The sequence below is a fragment of the Rhinatrema bivittatum genome, chromosome 16 (genome assembly GCF_901001135.1).
Source record: "Rhinatrema bivittatum chromosome 16, aRhiBiv1.1, whole genome shotgun sequence".
In the NCBI taxonomy this organism is placed as follows: Eukaryota; Metazoa; Chordata; class Amphibia; order Gymnophiona; family Rhinatrematidae; genus Rhinatrema; species Rhinatrema bivittatum.
The window spans coordinates 43,728,505-43,742,723 of record NC_042630.1 but is presented as its reverse complement, the minus strand read 5'-3'; positions in this window follow the sequence as shown (position 1 = coordinate 43,742,723).

Here is a 14,219-nt window from a genome sequence, read left to right as displayed (position 1 = left end):
GATAAATGCCCCAACCCTTGTTGCTTCAGTACCTATGCTGAACCCATGTATAAAGTTATGCTTTACATATGATGCTTTACATATGATGTTGCCCTTACTTGCCAGTTTCGGCTACTTTTCCTTTGTTTCTGTAGTCCCATCCCCTGTACCTGTTTGATGTAATTTCCACCTTCAGTTCCAATGTAAACCGGTATGATGTTACTACGAAATACCGGTATAAAAAAGTGTTAATAAATAAATAAATAGATATGCAGATTGTAAAATAATGCAGTACAACTACATGCTATCATGTATGAACATATATATGTGCAGTTGTTTGAAATTTATCCTTCCTAACTCCCAACATGAATAAAAAACTAATAAATGCACACAAAAAAATACCCATAACAAGTGAACCAAACAAATTAATTTTTTTTTATGCTAAAACTAGTAAAAACATTTGGGCTAGATTTTAAAAAGTCTGCGCGTGTAAATCCTGCTGGATTTACGCACGTAGGGCACCCGCGCGCCGGCGCGCCTATTTTGCATAGGCTTCCGGCGCGCGCAAAGCCCTGGGGCGCTTGTAAGTCCTGGGGCTTCATAAAAGGGGTGTGAGGAGGCATGTCCTGGGCCGTGTCTAGGGTCAGGGGCAGTCCACGGCGGGTCTGGGGCGTGGCGATGGTTTGGGCCGGGAGGGCGGTCCCGAGTCCCCCGGCACTGCGGCCTGTGCCGGGGCATGCCGAGGCAGCGCGCACAGGTTAAGCCTGCTTCAAGCAGGCATAACTTGCACAACAAAGGTAGGTGGGGATTTAGGTAGGGCTAGGGGTTGGGATAGATAGGGGAAGGGAAGGGAAGGTGGGGGGACGCGGAAGGAATGTTCCCTCTGAGGCCGCTCCGATTTAGAGCGGCCTCGGAGGGAACGGAGGCAGGCTGCGCAGCTCACAGGCTGCCTATTTTGCGCAGCCTTGCACACGCCGACCCTGATTTTATAAGATACGCGTGGCTACGCGCATATCTTATAAAATCCGGCGTACTTTTGTTCGCGCCAGTTGCCTGAATAAAAGTACGCGCGCGCGTACTTCTTTAAGATCTACCTCTTTTTGTATGTGCACCTCTCTATTTGATTCTCAATCACATTTAATAAGTAACCTCAGCTTAAAGCTTTCTGAGAAAGTATGGAGCCAGTATCCTCCAGAAATACTAAAGATTTTTCCTGTTTTGGTGTCAGCAATTAGTATATCATTCATACAATGTACAAAAGTTCATAAGAACATAAGAAATTCCCATGCTGGGTCAGACCAAGGGTCAATCAAGCCCAGCTTCCTGTTTCTAACAGAGGCCAAACCAGGCCACAAGAACCTGCCAGGTACCCAAACACTAAGATTATCCGTGCTATTGATGCCAGTAATAGCAGAGGCCATTCCCAAAGTCAACTTGATTATTAGCAGTTAATTGACTTATCCAATCCTTTTTTAAACCCAGCTACACTAACTGCACTAACCACATCCTCTGGCAACAAATTCCAGAGCTTAATTGTGCATTGAGAGAAAAAGAATTTTCTCCAATTATGCGTAAATATGCTACTTGCTATCTTCATGGAGTGCCCCCTAGTCCTTCTATTATCCAAAAGTGTAAATAAACCAATTCACTAGGGGTGTGCATTCGTATTGAACAGATTTGCAATCCTCAACTTATTTTTTTCAAACTGAAAAAAAAGGGGGTGATGCGCAACGCATCGCGACTTCCAACGTATTCAACATATTTCTGTTGAATACATTGAACCGCGAGGCGCGCACTTTTCCTCGCCGCCATTAGCCTGCGAGCTCGGAGCCCCGGATTACCACAAAATGGTGGCGCCCCTGCGGTAAACCATGCCAACCTGTCTGACCCTTTCCTGTGAGTCGCAGTGACTCACAGGAAAGGGTCGGACAGTTGGCATGGATACCGGAACGCAGCCTATCCCGTTCACGTTTTCAGAGCAGCACAGAATGCAGAGAATCGCGCTGTCATTCAGTGCTCTCTGTGGATTTTACTGATGAGCTAGCAGTATATAAAGAGCAGCATGAGGAGCCACGCACTTATTTCCAGCGATTCTGTGGGGAGGTGGGCTGGGTGGCAGGCGGGCAGAAGCAGAACCAGAACAGAAGCAGAAGCAGAACTAGAACTGATAGAGAACACAGAACAGATACTAGGCTAAGCTTAGGCTAGCAAAGGAAAGACAATTATTCCTTGTCTTTCTTTAGTGCCAGGGGTCAGCTACAGTCACTAGTATTCCTGTTTCTTTCAAGCAGTCTAGTGGTCTAGTCAGCTAGCACTGACCACTATTTACCATTGAGGGTGTTGGGACTGGCTTGGAGAGAGATATTATATTTCAATGTCATCCATGTTTTCTGGAGCGACAAAAAATTCCTGCTTTATTAAATTCCAATTACTTAGTCTGTCAGTGCAGTGGGGCATTTTAACAGACTGAACATTGTTCTTGAGTGGGTCTGTTCATTTGGGCATTCAAACAGACTGAACATTGGCCTTGAGTGGGTCTGTTCATTTGGGCATTTTAAACAGACTGAACATTGTCCTTGAGTGGGTCTGTTCATTGGGGCATTTTAAAACAGACTGAACATTGTCCCTTGAGTGGGTCTGTGCATCTGGGCATTTTAAACAGACTGAACATTGTCCTTGAGTGGGTCTGTGCTGGGAAGTGCCCGGGCCGGAGTACTCAGCCTCTTTTCTGCTTACAAGCAAGCTAGTTCTGTGTGCACTGCACACACACATGAGTGCACTGCCAGGCAGGCAGTGAGACAGTGGGCAGTGGGCATTTGTAACAGACTGAACATTGTTCTAGAGTGGGTCTGTTCATCTGGGCATTTTAAACAGACTGAACATTGTTCTTGAGTGGGTCTGTTCATCTGGGCATTTTAAACATACCGAACATTGTTCTTGAGTGGGTCTGTTCATCTGGGCATTTTAAACAGACTGAACATTGTTCTTGAGTGGGTCTGTTCATCTGGGCATTTTAAACAGACTGAACATTGTCCTTGAGTGGGTCTGTGCTGGCAAGTGCCCGGGCTGGAGTACTCAGCCTCTTTTCTGCTTACAAGCAAGCTTGTTCTGTGTGCACTGCACACACACATGAGTGCACTGCCAGGCAGGCAGTGAGACAGTGGGCAGTGGGCATTTGTAACAGACTGAACATTGTTCTTCAGTGGGTCTGTTCATCTGGGCATTTTAAACAGACTGAACATTGTTCTTCAGTGGGTCTGTTCATCTGGGCATTTTAAACAGACTGAACATTGGCCTTGAGTGGGTCTGTGCTGGGAAGTGCCCGGGCCGGAGTACTCAGCCTCTTTCTGCTTTCAAGCAAGCTAGTTCTGTGTGCACTGAACACACACATGAGTGCACTGCCAGGCAGGCAGTGAGACAGAGGGCAGTGGGCATTTGTAACAGACTGAACATTGTTATTGAGAGGGTCTGTTCATCTGGGCATTTTAAACAGACTGAACATTGTTCTTGAGTGGGTCTGTTCATCTGGGCATTTTAAACAGACTGAACATTGTCCTTGAGTGGGTATGTGCTGGGAAGTGCCCGGGCCGTTGTACTCAGCCTCTTTTCTGCTTACAAGCAAGCTAGTTCTGTGTGCACTGCACACACACATGAGTGCACTGCCTGGCAGACAGTGAGACAGTGGGCAGTGGGCATTTTGTAACAGACTGAACATTATTATTGTGGGACAGTGGGCAGTGTTACCACTCAGTGACATAAAATCCATAATGTCATGGAAAGAGAGATGCAAGCGACTTATTGGGACTGGCAGCGGAGGCACCGCAAAAGACACTACTGCAACACCACCAGTACAGCTAAAAAGGCAACTGTCGCAATCTAAACTCTTTGTAGGGGATGGCAGTTCCATGGCAAAAAAAACGAAATCGGACCATGATACTTCGCCATCGCCACCACTTGTTTCTGGCCCTGTAGTTTTGGAAGATAGGGAAGGGGAGGCAGAGTCATGCCCAACAAAATTTAGACACCCAAGAGCAGCAGGGAGACAGAAGTCTCAACTAAGAGTTAGCGGTCACAAGGTAGCGCTGGCACTGTTAGCTTCTGATTCAGAAGAAGAATCTTCTTGGGTGGGATTCTCACTAGAAACAAAAGAAGTAATAACTGACGAATCTTCGGTAGAATCAGTTAGTCCTGTCTTAGCCTCCACCTCCAGAATTGTGCAGCAGGAGCCCGGGAGAGATTACAGTGATATCGAGGAGGAGGAAGAGCTGTCAGAAGGGAGAGAGCGGGTGACTGGTGCCCCCTCTAGCATTGCTTCTCAGGGTGCACCCACTACTAGTACCTCAACTCCAGTGCCAGCATCCACCCCAAAGGTGTCACAGAGAGGAGGATCACAAAAGAAATCTCCGATCTGGAAACATTTTAAAGTGACAGAAGACCCGTGTTATGCTCGGTGTAATTACATGCCAGGGATATTAGCAGAGGCAAGCAAATGGGACATCTATCAAATTTTGGCATGAACCATCATATGAAGAGGCAACAACCAACAAGATTACTGCCATCTGGGGATGGTGGCAGTTTCAGTCGGGGACCCCTTTCAAGCAGTGTGCAGTGGTAGGAAAGCAGCAGAGTCAGCCCACGCCCTCATACCCTTCTAGCAGTCAGGCGGCAGGCCAGCACCCCACTGACATGTGGCAGAAGTGACAATCCACCATGGAGGAAATGGGGTGGAGTGCGGTAACGCTATCCCGGGGTAGGAGGCAGGCAGCCTCAAAAGTTGTAACCAGGAGCATTGGGGAAATGATTGCCCTTGATGACCAGCCCTTGCAGCTAGTGCAGAATGTGGGTTTCAAGCGTTTCTTGAAGGTTGTACTTCCAAATTACAAAATCCCGTGCAGAACCACATTTAGTAGAAAGGTCATCCCCAGCCTGTACAAGCAGTGTCGCAGTCGCTTGCAAGCACTGCTAGGTAAGGCAGACGGAAGAGTGCATTTCACCTGCGATATCTGGACCGCCATGAATGCTGCACACTCTTACCTCTCTCTGACAGCACACTGGTGGGACATGGCAGAGGCAGGGGCAGCCAGCAGCTCTATTACTGAAGAAGTGTCAGGGTAGAGGTGGGCTTTACTGCACACCCACCTGACGGACCAGGCCCATACCGCTGCCAATATTCTAGCATGCATCAGAAAGATGCTGGAGGGCTGGCAACTACACCAGCGAGACAGGAAAACGTGGGCAGGGTTTTTTGTCACAGACAATGGTGCAAACATGGTTAAGGCAATAAGCGATGGGCGGTTTAAGAACATCCGATGTTTTGCACACACTCTTCATCTGGTAGTGAAGTCAGCTCTGGGCTTGGAGTCCAAGGACAAGGAGAATGAATACTTGCATAGGTTAATACAGAAGTGCAGGAACATAGCAGCACACTTCCACCGAAGTGTTAAGGCAGGGCAGGTTCTCCGACAAAAGCAGACTGATTTGGATATGCCTCAGAAGCGTCTCATTCAAGACATTGCCACCCGGTGGAATTCCACCTTTATGATGCTGGAGAGGTTACTGGAGCTGCAGACACCCCTTCATGAACTTTCTGGTAGAATGGACATAGATGTGCAGAATCCCTAGGGCATCGCGATTGGTTAGTCATGAGTCAGCTGGTAAAAATCCTGCAGCCCTTCAAGGATGTCACGGAGGAGCCTGGAGTTCCAGAAGTGCCACCTTGGCTGACATCATCCCTAAAGTTAAATTGCCTGATGACCATTTGAGGCCTTTAAACGGCAAGAGGGAATGACTGCTGAGGTGCTGTAGTGTGTGGATGTTTTGCAGCAGCAGGTGAAAGACGATTACAGCCTTAACAGAGGACAGCACATACATGCTCGCCTCTGTCTGTGATCCCCGTGAGAAAGGTAAACTCGCCCTACAGACCAATTGTCTGCATTTGTGAAGGAGCTGCTGTTAGGTAAGGTCTGTGAACAGGAGCGCAATAGGCGGAGATAGGTTAGGCTTGACGCAGAGGTGGAAACAGCAAGGCACAGTCACAGAGTTGTGCTGCTAGCCCAGGCAGGAGCAGCACTGTGTCAGTGACAGAAAGTACCTCCTCCTCCAAGTCAGAACGCCCAAGGCATGTTGGCCATAAAGATTCATCAGTTGTGCAACTGGGCGAGAGAGAAAGCTAGCTGGATTGAGTGACTCTGAGCCCTCCCAAGCACAGGAGGAGACAGCAGCACAGCTGTCAGTGACACGGTATCTCTCAGAGCCGATAGAGAACATGCAGACGGATCCGCTGGCATATTGGGCACACAAGTCCACTGTCTGGGCACACCTAGCCAAAGTGGCTGAACGATATCTGTCATGTCCACCAACCAGTGTGCCCAGTGAACGTGTCTTTTCAATGACAGGGGATATCATGAGCCCTCACCGCTCAAGGCTGGCACCAGAGTTGATGGAAATGCTTGTGTTTTTGAAAGTAAACCTGCCTTTGCTTGGCTTTCCAAATTTTCCCTGTGAATGGCAAGATGAATAAAAGCTATTCCAAGCCTTGCAGCAGCTCCAATTGCCTCCTATGCTCAAGATAAAGTAAGCACTGCAGCACATGTTCCTGACATGAATCGCTGTGCCTGACCGTCTACTGTGCAGGCCTTGTGTTACTACCACTGTTTGACCTCGATAGCTGCGCCTGTTCATTCAAGTCTTGTGTTCCTTTTATTTATTTATTTATTTATTTATTCATTATTTTTTATTTTCATTTACATGAATCATATATAATACAATATTGTATTGCAACATAAATTCCAAACAAGTATATCTATATTACTTAACATTTAGATTTTTCATCGTAATTAACAATCTTTAAGTACTGTTGGAATAAAGAATAAAAATTTCCTTCTCATTTAGAATAAGAAAACAAAAAGTATTAGTACAAAGCCCATTGGCACAAAAAAGAGAAGAATTTATATATGACAAATAATATTTTAAGTAACCATCAACGACAACAATTATACGATTCCGATCCCTGTACTAAGGATCCACCGGGGAAGAGGTTACAGGTGTTCGAGACTCAACAAATTGGCTTAAATGTTCTACCTCAGTGAAAACAAAGGAATCTGTACCCCTTTTTAAAATACAACGGCATGGATATTTTAACATAAAGGTAAATCAATGTCAAAACTCTTTGTCTTAATTCAAGAAATTGCCGTCTTTTAAGACAGGTCACAGGTGAAAGGTCTGGAAAAATTTTAACATTTTGTCCTAGATATGCTATAGGATATTTTTGAAAGTAATTTCTCATTAAGTTACTTATATCAGCCGTAGATATTAGTGAAACAATTAACGTTTCTCTTTCGAGCACTTGAACTGCTGAATTTTCCAGAAAGCTGGTTAAATTAGCTGGAATAGAAACTGCCACAGCCGGAGCTCTTTTTTTTGGAAATAACAAGAATTAACAGAAACCATATTATTTTCTGAGAAACCTAGAACTTTGGTTAGAAATTTTTTAAAGGAAACATAAGGAATTTCCCCTGCTATTCTTGGAAAATTCATTACACGACACGTACATTTAGTATTATTTTCAATTGCTTCTAACCTTTTAGAACATAATGACTGATCTTTCAACAAAGCTATATTCACTGCCTGCAAAGATTTAATATTTCCTTCCGCTAGATCTATTCTAGTATATATATCATTCACTTGCTGTTGTATTCCCATATATTGCTGAGATAAATTAGTAGACACCATATCTATCTTTTTTTCCATCCTGTTGACAGTCACAGTTAACCCGCTTACCAAGTCCCACAGTGCTCCCAGTGTTACCGTATCCGGTGTGATTATTTTTTGCCTTATATCCTCAAGTTGTTCTGAATGAGGAGTCTCTTGTTGTTCTCTGGCAGATGTTACTGCTAATAATGATTTCTCCTCTTCCTCAAGGTCCTCCATGGAGAGTAGCTCCCTCGATAGCAGCTGATTGACCAACCCCTTCGGTAGGAATCACTGCTGCACCTACATTTACGGATCTTTGGGCTGGAGGAGGACGTAGTACAGGGCTGAGGGAAGCCTCATCTCAGGGAGCCTCTCGTTCTTCTACCAAGGGGCTTCCAATAGGGTCACTGGTGCCCTCATTTTCTAATTGTTTCATAAACCGGTCTATTTCTAAGTGTAATAGGGGAGGTAGAGGGTCTGAGGGAAAAACCCTCACCTTCCCTTTCCTTTTAGCCGGTATTACAAATTTTAACAGGATAACAAAAAGGCAGAAAATAGAGGGTTTACCGTTGCTGTCCTTGTGCCATGGGCTCAGTAGTAGGATTACGGTTGTTCACTTCCTGTCCAGCCTAATCCAGACTAAGCCAGACCAAGCTGTGCGCACCCCTTAGGCGCGCACGGCTTTGGCGGCGCCGGCATCGACGGGGCGCCACTATTGCGAAGATTTCATTTCGGTCTGGCTCCTCCCCTCTCGTGTGCTTTGGTGGTGTTCCGGGCTGCAACAGGGGGTCTCTGAACGCCGGTCTCCCAGGCGTCTTGGTTCGCTGTGAAGATTTTATTTCGGTCAGGCTCCTCCCCTCTCCTGTGCTTTGGTGGTGTTCCGGGCTGCAACAGGGGAGCTCTGAACGCCGGTCTCCCCCAAGACTTGTGTTCCTAAAAGTGTTTGACCTCGATTGCTGTGCCTGTTCATCCAGGCCTTGTGTTTCTAGGTGGGATTGACCTCTGTCCTCGACTGCTGTGCCTGTTCATCCAGGCCTTCTGTTCCTCTGGGGATAGGGAAATACCTACAGTACCTGAGTGTGATCAAGTAGGAAGTGTGTTCAAGTATCAAGTATGTTCAAGTTGTACGTTGTTTTATAGTTATATGTAAAGCCCCTTCCTTTTGGGCATCTCACTGTTCTATGTTAACCGGACTGATTTGTATCTGATACCAGAACCTGGTATTTAAAAATTAAAAGTAAATAAATAAATAAGTGATGGAAACATTTTAAAATTAGAATAGACATAAATTAAAAAAAAAAAAAATTACTATCCCTGTTCATCCAGGCCTTGTGTCCCTAGGTGGGATTGACCTCTGTGCTCGACTGCTGTCCCTGTTCATCCAGGCCTTGTGTTCCTAAAAGTGTTATACCTCGATTGCTTCACCTGTTCATCCAGGCCTTGTGTCCCTAGGTGGGACTGACCGCTGTCCTCGACTGCTGTGCCTGTTCATCCAGGCCTTGTGTTCCTAAAAGTCTTTGACCTCGATAGCTGTGCCTGTTCATCCAGGCCTTGTGTCCCTAGGTGGGATCGACCGCTGTCTTCGACTGCTGTGCCTGTTCAACCAGGCCTTGTGTTCCTCTGGGGATAGGGAAATACCTACAGTACCTGAGTGTAATCAAGTATGAAGTGCTGGAAACGTTTTAAAATAAGAATATAAATACATTAAAAAAAAAATTACTATCCATGTTCATCCAGGCCTTGTGTCCCTAGGTGGGATTGACCGCTGTCTTCGACTGCTGTGCCTGTTCATCCAGGCCTTGTGTTCCTACTGGTGTTTGACCTCCATTGCTGCGCCTGTTCATCCAGGCCTTGTGTCCCTAGGTGGGATTGACCTCTGTCCTTGACTGCTGTGCCTGTTCATCCAGGCCTTAATGGTTTAATGGTTTATAGGGATGTGAATCGTTTTTCAACGATTAAAATTATCGTCCGATAATGTTTATATCGTCTTAAATCGTTATAGAACACGATACAATAGAAATTCTAACGATTTATCGTTAAAAATCGTTAAATCGTGTTAGTGCGTACTAACTCGAGTTAGTGCGCACTAACTCCCCGTTAGTGCGCACTAACTCGATTTAGTGCGCACTAACTGAAAATGATACAAATAAACACTTTCCAGGTCACTGAAGGTCAGTTAGGAATGAATATGTGTTCCTATTGGCTGGCTGCCCTCTTATCTATTGATGTTACCAAGGTTACCACTGAGGTGATGGTTGGGGGGATGGGAAATGGAACTGGAAACTAACGAACACCAACAGAAAATGAAACAAAGTGTTCACACTTCCCAGGTCAGTAAAGGTCACTTAGGAATGAATATGTATGTATGTATTCCTATTGGCTGGCTGTGCTCTTATCTATTGATGTTACCAATATGGTTGGGGGGATGTGAAATGGAAACAGTTGGAAGCTTGACAAAAAAAGTAATGTAATGATCAGCACTCACGTGACTAGAACTTGTTTGTTTATTATTTTTGTTAGCAGGCACCTGAAATGCTAGTGCATGTTGAATTTGCCAATCACTGTGCATTTTAGAAAGGTGGTCCTGGCTGGAACTGTACACAGTTCAAATATATGTAATTGATTGTTGGTAAGTGTATTTTTTAAGTAGCCACACTGGCACCAGTATGTTTACTTTTCCTCCTACTTAACTCACTAGCTCAGCTTTGTAAGAAGGGCTTCTCTGCTTGTGTGTTGTTTTTGTTTGGTGTGAGGAGAGCAGAAACATCAGATCTTTATTCAATCTACTACAGTCATCTCTTACAGTGCCCTATCCCTATTAATACCAGGAGTGTTGTGATCTTCCTGCACACAGTGCCCTAACCCTGATACCAGTCTGAGACAGCTCCCTCCCTGCATTACTAGTGAGAGGCTGGCTTCACAGACAGGGGGGAGCTGCCTGTCCCTCACTCCTGACTTCCCCCATGTCCCAGCTAGTGAATGGTGTGTGGGTGAGGGGGGGGGGGGGGGTGGATGGTGAAGTCTGAGACACCTCCCTCCCTGCATTACTAGTGAGAGGCTGGCTTCACAGACAGGGGGGAGCTGCCTGACCCTCACTCCTGACTTCCCCCATGTCCCAGCTAGTGAATGGTGTGTGGGTGAGGGGGGGGGGGAGGATGGTGAAGTCTGAGACAGCTCCCTCCCTGCATTACTAGTGAGAGGCTGGCTTCGCAGACAGGGGGGAGCTGCCTGACCCTCACTCCTGACTTCCCCCATGTCCCAGCTAGTGAATGGTGTGTGGGTGGGGGGGGGGGGGGGGAGGATGGTGAAGTCTGAGACAGCTCCCTCCCTGCATTACTAGTGAGAGGCTGGCTTCACAGACAGGGGGGAGCTGCCTGACCCTCACTCCTGACTTCCCCCATGTCCCAGCTAGTGAATGGTGTGTGGGTGAGGGGGGGGGGAGGATGGTGAAGTCTGAGACAGCTCCCTCCCTGCATTACTAGTGAGAGGCTGGCTTCACAGACAGGGGGGAGCTGCCTGTCCCTCACTCCTGACTTCCCCCATGTCCCAGCTAGTGAATGGTGTGTGGGTGAGGGGGGGGGGGGGTGGATGGTGAAGTCTGAGACAGCTCCCTCCCTGCATTACTAGTGAGAGGCTGGCTTCACAGACAGGGGGGAGCTGCCTGACCCTCACTCCTGACTTCCCCCATGTCCCAGCTAGTGAATGGTGTGTGGGTAAGGGGGGGGGGGGGGGAGGATGGTGAAGTCTGAGACAGCCCCCTCCCTGCATTACTAGTGAGAGGCTGGCTTCACAGACAGGGGGGAGCTGCCTGACCCTCACTCCTCCGGGGTATTGTGATCTTCCTGCACACAGTGCCCTATCCCTGATACCAGGGGTGTTGTGATCTTCCTGCATGCAGTGCCCTATCCCTATTAATACCAGGAGTGTTGTGATCTTCCTGCATGCAGTGCCCTATCCCTATTAATACCAGGAGTGTTGTGATCTTCCTGCATGCAGTGCCCTATCCCTGATACCGGGATGTGTGCAAGAAGATCACAACACCCCCGGTATCAGGAATAGGGCACTGTGTGCAGGAAGATCACAACACCCCCAGTATCAGGAATAGGGCACTGTGTGCAGGAAGATCACAACACCCCTGGTATTAGGGATAGGGCACTGTGTGCAGGAAGATCACAACACTCCTGGTATTAATAGGGATAGGGCACTGTGTGCAGGAAGATCACAATACCCCTGGTATCAGGGTTAGGGCACAAGTTCTAGTCACATTGACTGATCACATTACTTGTTTTGTCAAGCTACCAACTGTTTCCATTTCCCATCCCCCATATACTGTCAGTAGGAAACTTGGTAACATGAATAAATAAGAGGGCAGCCAATAGGAATACATATTCATTCCTAAACTGACCTTAACTGACCTGAAAAGTGTCAAATTGTATCATTTTCAGTTAGTGCGCACTAACTCCCAGTTAGTGCGCACTAATCGGAAAAAACGATTTTTAACGATTTTTTAACTAAAAAATCGTGCCTAAGACGATTTTCTTGCCCTGCCACACGATTTCTATCGTTAAGACGATATGGAAAACGATTCACATCCCTAATGGTTTATTAAATTTTATATACCAACACATCGGACAGGCCTTCACATCGGTTTACTGAGTATAAATAAATCAGAAATACAATACAATTCATAAATAGTAACAGCTAAAAACTATATAAAGTAAAAGAATAAATTAGCTGTTAAGAAAGATAAAAATAGTAAAAATACACAATTAGACATAGTTATAAAAGCATAGAAATAAAACTTATTAAAATTAAATAGCGTACTAATAACAAAAATGGTGGCTCCTCAAAGTGGTTTGCAGATAAAACATGCTTATACTATGTTGCTGATTTCTAACAGTGCTGGTTAACTGATTCATACTCTTCGAATGCACATTTGAACAGCCAGATCTTTAGTTCAGCTTTAAATTGCTTCTTTTCAGTGGTAAGTCTCAATGAAGTAGGTAAAGAATTCCAGATTTTTGTTCCTGCAATGGATATAACGCGCTCCCTTACATGGGATAATGTAGCTGACTTAATGGTAGGGATTGAGAGAAGTCCTTTGTCTGCCGATCGCAAGTCTCTTTGGGGTACGTGAAGACGTATTGATGTGTTCAGCCATTCAGTATGTTCGCCATAAATAACATTGTGGATTATGCATGCTGCTTTATATTGGATTCGGTATTGCACTGGGAGCCAATGCAGTTTAATCAATGTTGGTGTAATATGGCCGCACTTTCTCTGACCAGTTAAAATCCGTGCTGCAGCATTCTGCAGGACTTGCAAGGGCCGGATGCTGGATTGTAGCAATCCAAGAAGCAAAGCATTGCAATAGTCAAGATTTGCAAATATAAGACACTGTAAGACAGATCTAAAATCGGTAAATTCTAAAAACGGCTTTAATCTTCGTAGCGTAAGTAGTTTAAAATAACCGTCTCTCAACTTTAAAGAAATATGTTTTTTAAAAGAAAATTCATTATCAATGATGATGCCTAAATTGCGAGTATTAAAGCAAGGATTTATCTTTACAGTGTCAGTAAAAGACAACGACGGAATGCTAGTATGGTGGCATTTACGTTCAAGAAATACTATTTCCGTTTTGTTAGCATTTAAAATTAGGTGTAAGTGATGGAGCAATTTTTTTAAAGATAACATATATATTTTAATTAAAGCTAACGTTTCTTCGATAGACGTTTCTATAGGTACTAAAAATTGGATGTCGTCTGCATACACATAAAATTTTAATCCCAGACCATTTAAAAAATGACAAATTGGTAAAACATAAATATTAAAAAGTGTGGCAGACAACGTAGATCCCTATGGAACACCCATCGCTAAAATCACCTTTTCTGATAAGATATTATTTATTTTTATTTGATATGAGCAGTTAATAAGAAAAGAAGAAAACCATTTAAAAACTGTACCGTTTATTCCAATCTCAGTTAGTCGTTTCAATAAGATATTATGATCAACGATGTCAAATGCAGACGACGTCTAACAAGACCAAAAAGTAGCTTTTTCCAGTATCAAAGCCTCTTAAAACCGTGTCCATAAGAGCAATAAGCAAAGTTTCAGTGTTAAAATTTTTTCGAAACCCAAATTGATTGGGGAACAGAATATTATTAGATTCTAAGTAAGTATCAAGTTGTTTTTGAGAAACCTTTTCTAAAATTTTTGCTAAACATGATAAATTTGAGATAGGTCTATAGTTAATTAATTGTTTACTATCTTGTGTTGGTTTTTTTAATATAGGTTTAACTGTTGCATTTTTTAGTATGTCAGGAACAGAGCTTTCATTTAGCGAAGCATTAACAATGGTAGTAATAGCGGGAGCTATAATTTCAGTAACTGATTTAAGGTAGGAGACTTGGATAGGGTCCAATGGATGTTTAGCATCCATTGGACCCTACTGTGCTCCTACTGTGTCCCTACTGTGTTCCTACTGGTGTTTGACCTCGATTGCTGCGCCTGTTCATCCAGGTGTTCCTACCACTGTTTGACCTCGATTG